The sequence below is a fragment of the Lipotes vexillifer genome, unplaced genomic scaffold, assembly GCF_000442215.2.
Source record: "Lipotes vexillifer unplaced genomic scaffold, Lipotes_vexillifer_v1.1 scaffold826, whole genome shotgun sequence".
Lineage (NCBI taxonomy): Eukaryota > Metazoa > Chordata > Mammalia > Artiodactyla > Lipotidae > Lipotes > Lipotes vexillifer.
In genome coordinates this window covers 1,533,126-1,552,896 of record NW_006789439.1, presented here as the reverse complement: position 1 = coordinate 1,552,896, position 19,771 = coordinate 1,533,126, and the positions used below count along the sequence as shown (strand labels likewise).

At 37.6% G+C, this 19,771-nt stretch overlaps 1 pseudogene; it reads left to right on the top strand.

The window, feature by feature from the left end:
* Positions 1–12,004: 12,004 nt before the first annotated feature.
* Positions 12,005–19,771, top strand: part of LOC103086942 (bifunctional 3'-phosphoadenosine 5'-phosphosulfate synthase 1-like) — a 9,822-nt pseudogene continuing 2,055 nt past the window's right edge.

Genomic DNA, 19,771 nt, shown 5'->3' with positions numbered 1-19,771 from the left:
TTAATTTATTTTAATTTTAACATCTTTATTGGAGTATAATTGCTTTACAATGGTATGTTAGTTTCAGCTTCACAACAAAATGAATCAGTTATATATATACATATTTTCCCATATCTCTTCCCGCTTGCATCTCCCTCCCTCCCACCCTCCCTATGCCACCCCTCCAGGCAGTCACAAAGCAACGAGCTGATCTCCCTGTGCTATGTGCTGCTTCCCACTAGCTATCTACCTTACGTTTGGTAATGTATATATGTCCATGCCGCTCTCTCGCTTTGTCACAGTTTACCCTTCCCCCTCCCCATATCCTCAAGTCCGTTCTCTAGTAAGTCTGTGTCTTTATTCCTGTTTCACCCCTAGGTTCTTTATGACATTTTTTTCTTAAATTCCATATATATGTGTTAGCATACACTATTTGTCTCTCTCTTTCTAACTTACTTCACTCTGTATGACAGACTCCAGGTCCATTCACCTCATTACAAATAGCTCAATTTCGTTTCTTTTTATGGCTGAGCAATATTCCATTGTATATATGTGCCACATCTTCTTTATCCATTCATCCGATGATGGACACTTAGGTTGTTTCCATCTTCGGGCTATTGTAAATAGAGCTGTAATCAACGTTTTGGCACATGATTCCCCCTGAATTATGTTTTTCTCAGGGTATATGCCCAGTACTGGGATTGCTGGGTCATATGGCAGTTCTATTTGTACTTTTTTAAGGAACCTCCATACTGTTCTCCACAGTGGCTGCATCAATCCACATTCCCACCAACAGTGTAAGAGGGTTCCCTTTTCTCCACACTCTCTCCAGCATTTATTGTTTCTAGATTTTTTGATGATGGCCATTCTGACTGGTGTGAGATGATATCTCATTGTAGTTTTGATTTGCAATTCTCTAATGATTAGTGATGTTGAGCATTCTTTCATGTGTTTGTTGGCAGTCTGTATATCTTCTTTGGAGAAATGTCTATTTAGGTCTTCTGCCCATTTTTGGATTGGGTTGTTTGTTTTTTTGTTATTAAGCTGCATGAGCTGCTTATAAATTTTGGAGATTAATCCTTTGTCAGTTGCTTCATTTGCAAATATTTTCTCCCATTCTGAGGGTTGTCTTTTGGTCTTGTTTATGGTTTCCTTTGCTGTGCAAAAGCTTTGAAGTTTCATTAGGTCCCATTTGTTTATTTTTGTTTTTATTTCCATTTCTCTAGGAGGTGGGTCAAAAAGGATCTTGCTGTGATTTATGTCATAGAGTGTTCTGCCTATGTTTTCCTCTAAGAGTTTGATAGTTTCTGGCCTTACATTTAGGTCTTTAATCCATTTTGAGCTTATTTTTGTGTATGGTGTTAGGGAGTGATCTAATCTCATACTTTTACATGTACCTGTCCAGTTTTCCCAGCACCACTTATTGAAGAGGCTGTCCTTTCTCCACTGTACGTTCCTGCCACCTTTATCAAAGATAAGGTGACCATATGTGCATGGGTTTATCTCTGGGCTTTCTATCCTATTCCATTGATCTATCTTTCTGTTTTTGTGCCAGTACCATACTGTCTTGATTACTGTAGCTTTGTAGTATAGTCTGAAGTCAGGCAGCCTGATTCCTCCAGCTCCATTTTTTGTTCTCAAGATTGCTTTGGCTATTCGGGGTCTTTTGTGTTTCAAAAAAACTGAGAGGAGAGGAAGCTCTCCTTTTCGTCAATATAAAGTCCTGAGTTTTTTGGGGTTTTTTTTTTTTTTTTTTTGTTACGGTAGGAACGACCTTTATTGTTTGCAACGGGAAGTGGAAGAGGAGGGGATGCGACAGCTCCGGCTCCTGGGGCGGCTCCACAGATTCGGTCGCTGTCCTCGGAAAGCATCTGGAGTTACTTTCTGCAGGGTTTTTATCATAAATGGGTGTTGAATTTTGTCAAAAGCTTTCTCTGCATCTATTGAGATGATCATATGGTTTTTCTCCTTCAATTTGTTAATATGGTTAATCACATTGATAGATTTGCGTATATTGAAGAATCCTTGCATTCCTGGAATAAACCCCACTTGATCATGGTGTATGATCCTTTTAATGTGCTGTTGGATTCTGTTTGCTAGTATTTTGTTGAGGATTTTTGCATCTATGTTCATCAGTGATATTGGCCTGTAGTTTTCTTTCTTTGTGACATCCTTGTCTGGTTTTGGTATCAAGGTGATGGTGGCCTCGTAGAATGAGTTTGGGAGTGTTCCTCCCTCTGCTATATTTTGGAAGAGTTTGAGAAGGATAGGTGTTAGCTCTTCTCTAAATGTTTGATAGAATTCGCCTGTGAAGCCATCTGGTCCTGGGCTTTTGTTTGTTGGAAGATTTTTAATCACAGTTTCAATTTCAGTGTTTGTGATTGGTCTGTTCATATTTTCTATTTCTTCCTGATTCAGGCTTGGCAGGGTGTGCCTTTTTAAGAATTTTTCCATTTTTTCCAAGTTGTCCATTTTATTGGCATAGAGTTGCTTGTAGTAATCTCTCATGATCTTTTATATTTCTGCACTGTCAGTTGTTACCTCTTTTTCATTTCTAATTCTATTGATTTGAGTCTTCTCCCTTTTTTTCTTGATGATTCTGGTTAATGATTTAACAATTTTGTTTATCTTCTCAAAGAACCACCTTTTAGTTTTATTGATCTTTGCTATCGTTTCATTAATTTCTTTTTCATTTATTTCTGATCTGATTTTTATGATTTCTTTCCTTCTGTTCACTTTGGGGTTTTTTTATTCTTCTTTCTCTAATTGCTTTAGGTGCAAGGTTAGGTTGTTTATTCAAGATGTTTCCTGTTTCTTAAGGTAGGATTGTATTCCTATAAACTTCCCTCTTAGAACTGCTTTTGCTGCATCCCATAGATTTTGAGTCATCGTGTCTCCATTGTCATTTGTTTCTAGGTAGTTTTTGATTTCCTCTTTGATTTCTTCAGTGATCACTTCGTTATTAAGTAGTGTATTGTTTAGCCTCCATGTGTTTGTATTTTTTACAGATCTTTTCCTATAATTGATATCTAGTCTCAGCGTTGTGGGAAAAGATACTTGATACAATTTCAATTTTCTTAAATTTATCAAGGCTTTATTTGTGACCCAAGATATGATCTATCCTAGAGAATGTTCCATGAGCACTAGAGAAAAATGTGTATTCTGTTGTTTTTGGATGGAATGTCCTATAAATATCAATTAAGTCCATCTTGTTTAATGTATCATTTAAAGCTTGTGTTTCCTTATTTATTTTCAGTTTGGATGATCTGTCCATTGGTGAAAGTGGGGTGTTAAAGTCCCCTAGTATGAATGTGTTACTGTCGATTTCCCCTTTTATGGCTGTTAGTTTTTGCCTTATGTATTGAGGTGCTCCAATGTTGGGTGCATAAATATTTACAATTGTTATATCTTCTTCCTGGATCGATCCCTTGATCATTATGTAGTGTCCTTCTTTGTCTCTTCTAATAGTCTTTATTTTAAAGTCTATTTTGTCTGATATGAGAATTGCTACTACAGCTTTCTTTTGGTTTCCGTTTGCATGATATACCTTTTTCCATCCCCTTACTTTCAGTCTGTATGTGTCTCTAAGTCTGAAGTGGGTCTCTTGTAGACAGCAGATAGATGCATCTTGTTTTTGTATCCATTCAGCCAATCTGTGTCTTTTGGTGGGAGCATTTAGTCCATTTACATTTAAGGTAATTATCAATATGTATGTTCCTATTCCCATTTTCTTAATTGTTTTGGGTTTGTTATTGTAGGTGTTTTCCTTCTCTTGTGTTTCTTGCCTAGAGAAGTTCCTTTAGCAGTTGTTGTTGAGCTGGTTTGATGGTGCTGAACTCTCTCAGCTTTTTCTTGTCTGTAAAGGTTTTAATTTCTCCATCAAATCTGAATGAGATCCTTGCTGGGTAGAGTAATCTTGGTTGCAGGTTCTTCTCCTTCATCACTTTAAATATGTCCTGCCACTCCCTTCTGGCTTGCAGAGTTTCTGCTGAAATATCAGGTGTTAACCTTATCGGGATTCCCTTGTGTGTTATTTGTTGTTTTTCCCTTGCTGCTTTTAATATGTTTTCTTTGTGTTTAATTTTTGACAGTTTGACTAATATGTGTCTTGGTGTATTTCTCCTTGGATTTATCCTGTATGGGACTCTGCTTCCTGGACTTGATTAATTATTTCCTTTCCCATATTAGGGAAGTTTTCAACTATAATCTCTTCAAATATTTTCTCAGTCCCTTTCTTTTTCTCTTCTTCTGGAACCCCTATAATTCGAATGTTGGTGCGTTTAATGTTGTCCCAGAGTTCCCTGAGACTGTCCTCAGTTCTTTTCATTCTTTTGTCTTTATTCTGCTTTGCAGTAGTTATTTCCACTATTTTATCTTCCAGGTCACTTATCCGTTCTTCTGCCTCAGTTATTCTGCTATTGATCCCATCTAGAGTATTTATCATTTCATTTATTGTGTTGTTCATCATTGTTTGTTTCATCTTTATTTCTTCTAGGTCCTTGTTAAATGTTTCTTGCATTTTGTCCATTCTATTTTCAAGATTTTGGATCATCTTTACTATCATTATTCTGGATTCTTTTTCAGGTAGACTGCCTATTTCCTCTTCATTTGTTAGGTCTGGTGGGTTTTTATCTTGTTCCTTCATCTGCTGTGTGTTTTTCTGTCTTTTCATTTTGCTTATCTTACTGTGTTTGGAGTCTCCTTTTTGCAGGCTGCAGGTTCATAGTTCCTGTTGTTTTTGGTGCCTGTCCCCAGTGGCTAAATTTGGTTCAGTGGGTTGTGTAGGCTTCCTGGTGGAGGGGACTAGTGCCTGTGTTCTGGTGGATGAGGCTGGATCTTTTCTTGGTGGGCTGGTCCACGTCTGGTGGTGTGTTTTGGGGTGTCTGTCGACTTATTATGATTTTGGGCAGCCTCTCTGCTAATGGGTGGGGTTGTGTTCCTTTCTTGCTAGTTGTTTGGCATAGGATGTCCAGCACTGTAGCTTGCTGGTCGTTGAGTGAAGCTGGGTCCTGGTGTTGAGATGGAGATCTCTGGGAGATTTTTGCCATTTGATATTATGTGCAGCTGGGAGGTCTCTTGTGGACCAGTGTCCTGAACTTGGCTCTCCCACCTCAGAGGCACAGCACTAACTCCTGGCTGCAGCACCAAGAGCCTTTTATCCACACGGCTCAGAAGAAAAGGGAGAAAAAGTAGAAAGAAAGAATTAGTAGAAGTAGAAAGAAAGAAAGGAGGGAGGGAGGGAGCAAGGAAAGAAGGAGGGAAGGAAGAAAAAAAGAAGATAAAGTAAAATAAAATAAAGTAAGATAAAATATAACAAAGTTATTAAAATAAAAAAAATTATTAAGAGGACAAAAACCCCAAAAAACAAAAAAATGGATGGATAGAACCCTGGACCAAATGGTGGAAGCAAAGCTATACAGACAAAATCTCACACAGAAGCATACACATACACACTCACAAAAAGAGGAAAAGAGGAAAAAATCTTGCTCTCAAAATCCACCTCCTCAATTTGGGATGATTCGTAGTCTAAAGGAGAGAAGGAAGGAAAGAAAGAACGAAGATAAAGTAAAATAAAATAAGGTTATTAAAATAAAGAGTAATTATTAAGAAAAAATTTTTGAAAAAAGACAGATCGAACCCTCGGACAAATGGTGGAAGCAAAGCTATACAGACAAAATCTCACACAGAAGCATACACATACACACAAAAAAAGGAAAAGGGGAAAGAATAATAAATCTTGCTCTCAGAGTCCACCTCCTTAATTTGGGATGATTCATTGTCTATTCACGTATTCCACAGATGCAGGGTACATCAAGTTGATTGTGGAACTTTAATCCGCTGCTCCTGAGGCTGCTGGGAGAGATTTCCGTTTCTCTTCTTTGTTCTCACAGCTCCCAGGGGCTCAGCTTTGGATTTGGCCCCGCCTGTGCGTGTAAGTCGCCGGAGGGCGTCTGTTCTTTGCTCAGCCAGGACGGGGTTAAAAGAGCCGCTGATTCAGAGGCTCTGGCTCACTCAGGCCAGGGGTGTAGGGAGGGTCACGGAGTGCAGGGAGAGCCTGCGGCGGCAGAGGCCAGCATGACGTTGCACCAGCCTTAGGCGCGCCGTGCGTTCTCCTGGGGGAGTTGTCCCTGGATCCCGAGACCCTGGCAGTGGTGGGCTGCACAGGCTCCCTGGAAGTGGGGTGTGGATAGTGACCTGTGTTCGCGCACAGGCTTCTTGGTGGCAGCAGCAGCAGCCTTAGCGTCTCATGTCTGTCTCTGAGGTCCGAGCTTTTAGCCGCGGCTCGCGCTCGTCTCTGGAGCTCTTTTAAGCAGCGTTCTTAATCCCCTCTCCTCACGCACCAGGAAATAAAGAGGGAAGAAAAAGTCTCTTGCCTCTTCGGCAGGTCCAGACTTTTCCCCGGACTCCCTCCCAGCCAGTCGTGGCACACTAACCCCCTGCAGGCTGTGTTCACGCCGCCAGCCCCAGTCCTCTCCCTGCGCTCTGACTGAAGCCCTACCCGCTCCGGCGGGGGGAACAGACAAGCCTCTCAGGCTGATGAGTGCCGGTCGGCCCTGATCCTCTGGCTGGAATCTCTCCACTTTGCCCTCTGCACCCCTATTTCTGTGATCTCCTCTGTGGCTCCAAAGCTCCCCCCCTCCGCCACCCGCAGTCTCCGCCCGCAAAGGGGCTTCCTAGTGTGTGGACACTTTTCCTCCTTTACACCTTCCTCCCACCGGTGCAGGACCTGTCCCTATCCTTTTGTCTCTGTTTATTCTTTTTTCTTTTGCTCTACCCAGGTATGTGGGGGGTTTCTTGCCTTTTGGGAGGTCTGAGGTCTTCTGCCAGCCTTCACTAGGTGTTCTGTAGGAGTTGCTCCACGTGTAGATGTATTTCTGGTGTATCTGTGGGGAGGAAGGTGATCTCCGCGTCTTACTCTTCCGCCATCTTCCCGGAAGTCTCCTCCCCTCTTTTTTTATATGTTCCAGGAGTTTCTGAGTTAAAAGCCCTACCTACAGCTATTTTCTTCTTATCACTTGCCTCATCAAAGGGAAGCTATCTGTAGTCTTTGTCTCCTGAAGAGTCTTAGACAGCAGATCTGGTCGCTTGACTATGATTATGCATTTGTTGGAGTACCCAAGTGTCCCAAACAGTGGTTCTGTCTAAGGAAAAGTAATACTAATTATTGTAGTTTATCCAAATGTCTTAGAATCTGTACATAATCACTATGCAACACAGTAACATTTATGCATATCTTTATGCAGGTCAGATTAATTTCATTATACATTTGGTTTACTTTTAATATTGAACGCAGATCATGCCCATTTCATTTTTATGGTTTATACACACCTAACTCTGCACAAAATTTAAAACAATTAAAGGAAACAATGATCAGGAGACCAGAGCCCTGCTCTGAATGCCACCATTAGGTAACCAGTGACTTTAGGCAGAAGATTCCATTTCTTTGAGCATTAGCTTCCACAGTTGTGAGAAATAAGTAAATAAGAACCTGCTCACATAATTCATAAGACTGTTATGAAGTGAAGTAAGAAAATAGATTACATGACTTTATACAAAATATAAATTACTCTGCAACTAAAACACTCTATAGCATAAGAAATCTGTGAAGTAGAATTTGTTCATTCATTTAATGAACAAAGTTTTGATTACCTACTCTATGAGAGACAGTGCACTTGGGTTACAGACTTCAACACCAACAAAAAAAGCATTGTCATATCTTCAGGAGACTTATAGCTCATGTATGTAAAGATTTACATGTTAAGTATAGTATTTCAACTTTGACAAATGATACAAAGGAAAGGTACAAGGTGACATAATAAACAATAGTATCTGATGTAGGAAGATGCAGAACAGTTCTCTAAGGAGATGATGATGGATATAAGATCTGAAAGAAGGGAAGTCAACTAGAGAATGAGTAGGAGAATGTTCTCAGCAAGAGAATAGCATATGAAAAGATCCAGTGACTAAAGGGAGAATGAATCTGAAGAGCAGAAAATGAGGATCATCACTGCAGAAATGAGACTGGAGAGGATGGAAACCAGGCCTGCAAAACCATGTAAGCCAAACTAAAAACCCTGGGATTTGATTTATCCTAAAAAATCAATAGTCATGTTGACAAAAGTCAATAGATATTTTAAGAGGTTAGCCAGAGGCATGATCAGAATTTCTTTTTTTAAAAAACTCACTCTGGATAAATCATCCAGAGAGATCAATAAGGTAATAGTAGTCTTAAATGACACAATAGACCAGTTGGAGTTAATTGATATTTACAGGACATTACATCCAAAATTACCAGAGTACATACTCTTTTCAAGTGCATATGGAATGTTCTCCAGGATAGATCACATACTAGGTCACAAAACAAGTCTCAACAAATTTAAGAGGATAGAAATTATATCAAGCATTTTTTTCTAACCATAACAGTATGAAACTAGAAATCAATTACAAAAGAAAATGGGGAAAAAAACAAACACATGGAGACTAAACAACATGAAACCAGAAAGTCAAGGCATCAAAGAAGAAATTAAAGATCACAAAATACCTCAAGACAAATGAAGATGGAAAGACAACTCTCTAAAATCTAAGGGATGCAACAAAATAAGTTCTAAGAGGGAAGTTTATAGTGATACAGGCTTTCCTCAAGAAAGAAGAAAAATCTCAAATAAACAACTTAACCTACCACCTAAAGGAATTAGAAAAAGAAGAACAAAGTCCAAAGTCAGAAGAAAGAAAGAAGTAATAAAACTCAGAGAGGAAATAAACAGAGACCAAAAAACCAGTAGAAAAGTTCAATGAAACCAACAGCTGATTTCTTGAAAAGATAAAAAAAAATTGACAAACCTTAAACCACAGTCACCAAGAAGAAAAGTGGGAGGACTCAAGTAAACAAAATAGGACATGAAAGAAGAGAAATAATAACCAATATCACAAAGATATTGAGATACAAAAATCTTAAGGAAATACTATGAACAGTTATATGCCAGTGCATTGGATAACCTAGAGAAATAGACACATTCCTAGAAACATACAACCTGTTAAACTGAATCAAGAAGAAACAGACAATTTGAACAGACCAATCACTATCAGTGAAATTGAATTTATAATTTAAAAAATTTCCCAGCAGGCAAAAGTGAAGGACCAAATAGCTCATAGGGGATTTCTACCAAACATATAAGGAAAAACTAATGCCTATCCTCCTCAAACTATTCCAAAAAATTGAAGAGGACAGAACACTTCCAAATTCATTATATGAGGCCACAATTACCCTGATACCAAAACCAGACAAAAACACTACTAAAAAGAGGAATTTACAGGCCAATCTCTTTGATGAGTATAGATGCAAAAATCCTCAACAAAATATTAGCAGACTAAATCCAACAATATATAAAAAGGATCATACACCATGATCAAATGGGATTTTTTCCAGGATGCAAGGATTGTTCAACATTCACAAATCAATCAATGTGATACATCACACTAACAAAAGGAAAGATAAAAAATACATAATCATCTCAATAGACACAGAAAAAGCATTTGATAAAATTCAACATCAACTCATGATAAAAATTCTCATCAAAGTTGGTATAGAGGGAACATACCTCAACATAATAAAATTGATTTATGACATACATATAGCTAGGGTTATATAGAACAATAAAAAAAATGAAAGCCTTTTCTCTGAATTCAGGAAAAAGATGACGATGTCCACTCTCATCACCTCTGTTTAACATAGTAGTGGAAGTCCTAGCCACAGCAGTCAGACAAGAAAAAGAAATAAAAGGAATCCATATTGAAAGGGAAAAAGTAAAACTCTAATTATTTGTAGATGACATAATATTATATATAGAAAACCCTAAAGTCTGAACCAAAAAAACTGTTAGAACTAATAAATGAATTCAATAAAGTTGCAAGATACAAGATTAATATACAGAAATCTGTTGCTTTTCTATACGGAATAATGAACTGTCAGAAAAAGTTTTAAAAAATCCTGTTTAAAATCACAACAAAAAGAATAAAATAACAAAAAATAAACTTAACAAAGGATATGAAAAACCTATACTCTGAAAACTATAAAACTTTGATGAAAGACATTGGAGATAATGCAAAGAAATGGAAAGCTATTCAATGCTCTTGCTAATAGTCTTAGAATGGCCATACTACCCAAAGCAATCTGCATATTTAATGCAATCCCTATCAAAATACTTATGACATTTTTCACAGAACTAGAATAAGTAATCTAAAGATTTATATGGAACCACAAAAGACCCTGGATTGCCAAAGTAATCTTGAGAAAAAAGAACAAAACTTGTGGTATAACCCTCCCAGATTTCAGATTATGCTACAAAGCTACAGTAAACAAAACAGCATGGTACTGGCTCAAAAACAGACACATAGGTCAATGGAACAGAATAGAGATCCAAGAAATAAACCTATGCACCTATGGTCAATTAATGTATGACAAAGGAGGCAAGAATATACAATGGAGAAAAGACAGTCTCTTCAATAAGTGGTGCTGGGAAGTTGGACAGCTATATGTAAAAGGATAAAATTAGAACGTTTTTTCACACCATATATAAAAGTAAACTCAAAATGGATTAAAGACCAAAAAGTAAGGCTGGAAACCATAAGACTCCTAGAAGAGAACATAGGCGAAACACTCTTTGCTGTAAATCGTAGAAATATTTTTTTTTTGATTTGTCTCCTAAGTCGAAAGAAATAAAAGCAAAAATAAACAAATGGAACCTAATTAAACTTAAAATCACTTGCACAGTAAAGTGGACAAAATGAAAAGACAACCTACTGAATGGGAGAAAATATTTGCAAATGATATAATTGACAAGAGATTAATATCCAAAATATATAAACAAGTCATACAACTTAATATCAAAAAAACCCACACAGCATCAAAAAATGGGCAGAAGATCTGAACAGACATTTTTCCAAAGAAGACATACAGATGGTTAACAGGCACATGAATGATGCTCAACATCCCTAACTTTTAGAGAAATTCAACTCAAAACCACTATGAGACATCACCTCACACCTGTCAGGATGGCTACTATCAAAACAACCACAAATAAAAAATGTTGGAGAGGGTGTGGAGAAAAGGGAACCCTTGTACACTGTTGGTGGGAATGTAAATTGGTGTAGCCACTATGGAGAATAGTATGGAGGTTCCTTAAAAAACTAAAAATAGAACTACAGTATGATCCAGCAATTCCACTCCTGGGTATATACTCAGAAAAATGAAAACACTAATCTGAAAAGGTACATTCATTTACACTGCATATATTACAGTTAAGTGCTCTGGCCTAGAGGTGACACACATTACTCCCACTCACATTCCTTTGGTGAGAACCAGTCATCTAGCTCTGAATAAAAGCAGGGTTGCAGGATGGGGGTGGAGGTAAAGATATTGGCTGGGCAGCTGCTTCCAAAATCTGGCTATCATATGGAAGACACAACACAAGTTAATGGTAGACATTTAGCTATTTTTGCCACACTGTAGATTAAATGGTATTAAAAAAGGCAAACTCTGTCCCAGTCAGATTGTTTGGAGCAGGAGGTCAGCACACTACGATCCATGAGCCAAATCCAGCCTATAACCTGCTTTTGCATCATTCATGAGCTAAGAGTGATTTTTACATTTTTAAATGGTTGAAAAAAAAAAAAGAAGATTTTATGTCACATTAAAAATATATGAAATTCAGGTTTTGGCTTTCACAGAGTTTTATTCAGATATAGACATATTCATTCCTATACAGATTATCTATGACCGTTTTCATGCTACAGTGGCAGAGTTGGCTGGTTGTGACAAAGAAATATGCCTGCCAAGCCCTTTACAGAAAAAAATCTCTGACCTTGCTTTAGAGCAATGCTTTAGTGCTAAAGAACTTCTGTGCTTTGAGCTAAAACTCAACTTTAATGGTCAAAGTTTTGAACCATTAAAATAATATTTAATGTGGCATTTTGCACAAAGCTCTTTTATTGATACATCTTATTGTCTTGGATTATTTTACACTAGATGTTGTCTGCAGGTCCTAAGCACGTATATGAAGCTGTGACACCATTAAATTACCCAGGTAAAATGCCTCAACATTTCCAAAGACTGACCAGCTAGAGCTACCCATAGCTGTATAGCAGGACAGTAACACAATTAATCTTTTTGAAATATATCAGAACCACCAAAGAAAAGCTAAGTTAGTTTTTTATGAAATTGATGACAGAAGATACTGACATCATTCCATAATAAGCCTCCCACACTGGATAAGTGCCATTACAGAAGCTACATTCAGCATTGGTGTCAATTGATACTGAAGTATTACAATAATAACAATATTTAGTAACCAGGCAACATTTAGATTTCATACCTGCTCAATCACTTGGCTCCCAGTTTGATACCACTAAGTATATTCTTGTGAAACATCTTTCCTAATTAAAGATATATTTTCCAATCCATAAATTGGGAGTATAATTATCTATTTACTGTGTTAACGTCCTAAGTTTAATTAAGTAATATATATAAAGCATCCAGTATTCTGTCTGGCACACACCATAGTGTTTAATTCTTAGTTGTTACTTTCATTCTTATTCCACATTTTTCTCTGGGTTCCCTGTAATGCATCAATTAGCTGTGTAAAACCTTTCAGAATTCCAGAAACATTTTTTCATTTCTCCAGAAATATTAGTTAGTTTCCCAAGACTGAATTGTTATACCAATACTTCAGTGGTAATATTCAATGGTAAGAAAAACACATTACAATTCTTAGTAGAACTTAGAAACATATGAAGGCACACAAATTGCTATAAAGTAATTTAAGCTACCACAGGAGGTAGGGTATAAACGATGCACACAGATTGGTTATGATTTACAAGTATGCTGTGTTTTACAAATTTTGTGGCAATGTCAATGATTTACATTTGAGAACACATTTTCCAAAAGAGATGATAATATGTGTGGAGGTTTAGGTCATAGGTTACATAGGTCTAATTATTTCATTTTTTTTCAACAAATATTTAATAAGTATCTATTATGTGTAAGATACCAGGTATTCAAATATGAAAGAATAAAATATAAAATAGTGAGCCATTATGTAAATTAACCTATAGACTCAATTAATTCATATATAAATACATATTGTAATAAGGCCTAACAAGGATAACGACAGTGTGCTAAAAGAGAAGACTGTTGAGCCTTTTTATAATGCTGTATTTATGGCTTTAGGAAAACTTCTTTGGGCAAATAGCATGTCAGCTAAGAAAGAAAAGATGAGTTAGCCAGTTGAAGAGTTGGGAAGCATGAGATAGCTCTGCCCTGCCAAATACACCCTTCTCTCTTCTCTGTACAGCAAGAGGTCGATCCATAGGGACTGCCTTAACGGGTTCCCTTGTCCTCTGGCTTCTTATTTCCTTTGGCCAGTGGGAGATAGGATAATATAGGGTGGGAAAGAATGAGTTTAGGTATTTTTTCCCCTAATTTTCTCTCCATTGTGTTATAGTGGGTGACTGTGCTCCTCTACTAAAAACTATATAGCTCTTGTCAGTTACCCTTCTCTATACAACTATCCTTTCTAGTTCTAGTATTCATTCCTTCCCATTGCCCTTTCAGGCCTAGGAATAGTAACAGACTCCTACTCTTATTAGCCCTCTGGTCTTTCAGTTGGTGGCATGGAAGGAAGTACACCAGGAGAATAGACATTGGCAGAACAAATGGCTATTTCAATTGATTACTTTGACAACAATAATGATTGTAATGGTTATGAGATCAGCTGGAGACTTCAGATGACCCCATAAAGATTACTCAGGAAAAAAATTTCTAAATCTGAATCAGAGCTGAAAGTCATAAAGCCCTAATAATAGCTCTGAAAGGTCTCTCATCTTCCATAGTCACAGGTAAAGTACTGATGTAAACTAAACTCAAAGCCTGGTTATAAGGGCTGTAGCATGGCAGCACAGACTCAGGGCTTAACTGTCTTGTGCTAAAATCAGAGTATTGTGGAGAAGGAGTAGAAACTGAGTGAAGTCTATTATGGTAGAAAATGCCAAATGAACCCCATGGAACTTCCCACCTTCCTCCATATCTGTCAAGAAAAGTAAACCAAAAGAAATTTTGCATTCCCCAAGGCATTACAGAGATTAGCAAAGCCTTCAAAAAGACAAAGTATTCCTATAATATCCCAATCTCTTATGTCTAGTTCACAAAAAAAATGGGTCATGGAAAATGAAAGTCGATTATCACAGACTTAATCAGGTGGAGATACCAATCATAGGTGCGTTTCTGGATGTGATATCTTTCATGGAGCAAATCAACCCAGCCCCTGGCAGCTAGCATGCAGCAATTGACCTGATTGACCTGGCTTTTCTTCTATATCTTTCAGCAAAGATAATCAGAAGCAGTTTACCTTCACACGTACAACAGTATAAACTTATGGTCTTGTCTCAGGGTTATATCAACTCTCTTGTGCTGTCATAATATAGCCCTGAGTCCCCTTGATCGTCTTGATATCCCATAGAACATGACACTGGTTCATTCCATTTGTGACTTTATGCTAACTGAATCTAATGAACACAAAGTGGCAAGCACTTTAGATGCCTTAGTAAGACATACGCATGCCAGAAGGTAGGAAATAGGACTATGAAAATTTAGGAGCATACCATATTCAGAGGGTCCAATAGTCTAAGGACTCTCAGGATATTCTCTCCATAGTGAGAAGTAAGTTGCTGCAAATTGTATTGACCACCATGAAGAAAGTGGCACACTTCTTGCTGAGTTTCTTTGTTTGGGGGAAGAAACATAAACCTTATCTGGTAATTTGTTAGGCTTCTCAGTTTCTTCTGTGTGCAAGTTGACCTTTTCATTGAATTATGACTTTTTGGACACAGTGGCATTGAAATTGTCTGTGGCCGACAGGGATATCATATGAAGTGTTACACAAGTCCAATAGGTGAATCACAGCTCAGACCACTAAGATCTGGGAAGGAAGCAATGCCCTTATGCTAGCTACAATTCTTCTTTTGTAAAGGAGCTCTTGACTAGCTACTGGGCTCTGGGCCTGCCCAAAATTTTGTCTATAGAACCCTAGTGATTTGTAATCGATAGACTAGATGTTATCTGATTAATCAAACCATCAACTTAGATGTGCATTATAAGCATTGCATTGTAAAAAAGAAATGACATATTCAACTTGGTCGCCCAAACAGATTTGGAAGGCATAAGTTAACTTCATTGGCTGGTGGCTCAGATCCCCAAGGTACTTCTACAGCTTTATCAGCTCTCCAACAACCCACATGTGGAACTGCATAGGGCTTCCCTACCCTATGACCAATAAAGGAGAAGAGAAAACAAAACTATGGCTTATAGGTAGACCTGCTTAATACATTAATTTAAGCTAGAAGTCGATAGTGACCTTAATATAGTCCAACTCGGGGGTAGCCTTGAAAGACAGCAATGAGGGTAAATATTTCCTATGGCAGAAATTGAGGTAGTACATCTGATTGTCCACTGTGCATGGAAGGAAAGGTAGAGTTAGGTGCAGATATATACTGATTCATGAGCAGTGGCAACAGGTTGTCTAAATGGTCAGGGACATGGAAAGAATTAAGTTGTTAAAGTAGTGATTTATGAGACAGTTTCATAGAGAACTTCTTTTAGAAAGAATACAAAGTGTGAGATTTTTTCTCACAGGAACAAATCCACCGTGGAGAATGCTTTCAATAGTCAGATGCACAAGGTGTTGTTCCCTGTGGCTATCAGTAAGTGTCTTTCTCCAGGCACCCCCATGCTTGCTCAAATGACAGATGTACAGAGTATTTCTGAGGAGCAGGGTCGAATGCTAGTCATGGGTTCTGTAACATGAATTTCCCCTCATAAAGCCTGATCTTAATATCACCATGCCAAGTGGTCCACCTGCCACAAGCAGCTCCATGTGACACCATTCCTCAGCAGACTGGCCTGCTTCCTGGTGCAAGGTGATTAAAATAAACTTTTCTGTCATGAAAGAGAGAGTGACTTGTCCTCACAGACATAGGCTTATATTTCAGATACAGAAATCCCTTTACTGTCCACAGCACTTTACCAATACCATCCTTCCAGATACCTTATCTACAGCCATGGCATTCTGCACAATATAACCTTACAAGGGGTGACACCATTTACAACGAAAGATATATGCCAATGGACATAGGCCTACATAATTCACTGGCTTTACCATGTCTCCCCATCAGAAAGCAGATGGATAAACAGAATGGTGAAATAGCCTGCTGAAACCACAATTACGGCATCAGCTAGAAAACAACATCATGGGAGGCTGGGATTCTAGCACAGAGGATGAAGTATGTTCTTAAACTAGCAGCCAATACTTAGTACCACTCTCCCATGGCCAGAATCAAGTTTTAGAGGTGAAAATGGTCCCTCCAGTATTATATCAATAAACTACTAAAGAAAGTTTTTCTTCCCTTCATATTTGGTTTGGGGAATGTTAGTGTGCAGTAGAGGAAAGTTGGTGTCCAATAGCGGAACTTTGTATCCACCAAGACACACAGTTATAGCCTCATTGAGTTAAAAGCTGACACTGCTTCGAAAATTTCAGACCCTCATGACATGTAACAAACAGACAGAAAGAGAGTCACTGCATAGTCTGTGATGACACATCATGATTAAAAGTTGAAATTGGGTTACTGCTACCCATTAGGTACAAACTATGAATGGAGCCAGATAATTCACTAAGGCATCTACATATTCCTTGTGCTCAATAATTCTGAACTATGGAAAACTAGGACAACCCAATAAATATGGAATCACCAAAGATTCAGAGCCTACAGATACGGAGGTTGGGCCATCCCACCAAATAAATAACACTATTCAGCTGAGATGGATAATAATGGAAACATAAAATGGGCTGTGGAAGAAGGCAGCTACCTTTATCAACTTAAGCCTCACGTCTAACTATAGAAGTAGAGGATATAGTAGTTATGTTTTATGTTAGTTAGTTGCTTATCTTGCACCCATTTCCTCCCTCCTCACCCCCCGACTCCCTCCTGCTGTTACCTTATATGAAGAACACTGGTGGTGGCTAAACATTACTTTCCAGGTAGGATTTTGATTGCATTGACCTACTCTATGATGAGACATTAGTTCAGGGGGGACATTTTGGGTGTCTCTTGTAGTGGGGAAACAAATATTTCACCTGGACAAATGAGGAGAGGTTGCTGAGAGGCAAATGTACTTGGCTGTGCTAGGTATCTTCCGTCTGACCTTCTTGTTCTTGCTTCACCTTTCTACCTGGGCTATGTCCCAGGTATGAATTGCATCAACAAGCTCCTTTGCTTTCTGGTTTCCATTTGGGTTCCAACTGAACAGGAGATTAAGGGGAAACAAGAGGCAAAAAGTGGGATTTTTCTTTTCTCTGCTTATTCCTTATTGTACCACAACTTTCAGGGGCTATGTTCCTCTAAGGTCATAATTCTTGTCCTGTGGCTTTTTCTTATGGCTACAGCTGTCTTTCCATCTCCAGATTCTGTTAATCTCTCACTCCCCTTGTTCCTTCAAATCTTTGAGTCACATTAAATCATATGCATATGTGGACAATTGATTTAAAACATGTAGAGTATTGCTAAATAGTGTGAGAAAGATGCTTTCAGTCAATGATGCTTCATTAATTGAATATCAATATGGAGAAAAATAAAACTTGACCCTTAGTTCAAACCATACATAAAAATTGATTCTAGGTGAGTAGTTGACCTAATTATCTAGAACATAACATTATCATGAACTATAAGTAGGAAGATATATTTTTAACCAAGTAACCAAGAAACACTAACCAAAAAGGAAATATCAAATATTAACTGCATTAAAATTAAGAATTGTATTCATCAAAATACATTATAAATTAAACTATACAGATTGAGAAAACATTTTCAACATATACAGCCAATAAAGGACACTTATCTGAATATATTAAAACTCTTACAGATCTAATAAAAAGACAGCACAATAGAAAAATAAGCAGGGGCCTCAACAGGCACTTTCAAAGGAGGTTATCTAAATGACAATACAATATAAAAAGGAGCTCAACTTTGTTGTGAAAAATGCATATGAAAACCATAATGTAATACCACTGTAACCAAGCTAGTATGACTAAAGATATTTTTTAATGACAATACTAAGTTTTGGCAAGGAGATAAGGCAATAGAAATCTTTACATACTACTGATGGGAGTATCAGCTGATATAACTACATTGAAAATTCTTTGGCATTATCAACTAAAATTGAGCAGACATAAATCCTGTGTCTCAGCAGATCACTCCTATGTATAATCGAACATAACTGCATGTTTGTAAGAAACAAAACACATGTTCAAGAACATTAACAGCAGCAATTTTTATAATATTCTAAAAACAAGAAAACAACCAAATGTCACTGAATAAATAAATTGTTGTATACAAGCATACCTGGGAGGTACTGTGGGTTTGATTCCAGACCACTGCAACAGAGTGAATATCACAATAAAGCAAGTCACACGAATGTTTTGGTTTTCTAGTACATATAAAAGTTATGTTTACACTATGCTATAGTCTATTAAGTGTGCAATAGCATTAGGTCTGAAAAAAACAATGTAAAACTCTTAATTTAGAAATACTTTATTGCTAAAACATGGAAACCATCATCTGAGCCTTCAGCAAGTCATAATCTTTTTGCTGGTGGAGGATTTGAAATATTGTGAGAATTACCAAAATGTGACATAGAGACATGAAGTGAGCAAATGCTTTTGGAAAAATGACACCTGCAGACTTGCTGGACACAGGGCCACAAACCATTTATTTCTAAAAACTGCAATATCTGTGAAGCACAATAAAATGAGGCATGCCTGTATTCATTCAATGGAATAGTACACTGCAATGAAATGAACAAACTAAAGGTACAAGGATAAATTTACAAACATAAAATAAAGCAAGAGAAGCCAGACAAGAATATATTGCATATGATTTCATTTGTGTGGAATTCAGAGAACAGTTACAACTATAGTGTTTAGGAATATAGGCTTAAGGAAGTGTTTACCCTATAAGGCATGATAATGATTACCTTTACAGGATAGTGATTAAAAGGTGGCATCACTATCAAACTTACAGAAATAAAAAGTGTCACACAGAAATACTGTAAACAATTATGTGTCAATAAATTAGATAATTTAGAGGAAATGGAGAAATTCCTAGAAACACAAATTACCAAAACTGACTGAAGAAGAAATAGAAAATTTGAGTAGACCTCTAACAAAGAGAATGAATTAATAATTTTAAAACTTCCCACAAAACAAATTTCAGAACCAGATAGCTTGACTGATGAATTCTATCAAACATTTAAATGGGAATTAATACCAATGCTTCACAAACTTTTCCAAAACATAAAGGAAGAGGGAACATTTTCAAACCCATTCTATGAGGCCAGTATTACCCTGATACCAAAACCAGACAAAGATATCACAAGAAAAAAAAACCATATCCCATATACTTCTGCCCTGACCCATATCAGAGGTACAGCCAACAAGCCACACAACCAGAATCTAGAGCATAAATTGCCTAGGTCAGAGCATACCTTCCTGCTCTGCTCCACCCACACAGGCCCCCCCTCCTCCTTCTAACCTTTGGGGATTGAAAACCCCGGCACCCTGTGCACTCTCTACAGCCATGAAGGTCCTTGGGAACCTGTACAAGAAAGACATACTGAGCAATAACATGCAGAACTAGAGAAGGCAGAGAGCACCTAAGGCCACCTATCAAGCTCACTTTGTCAGCA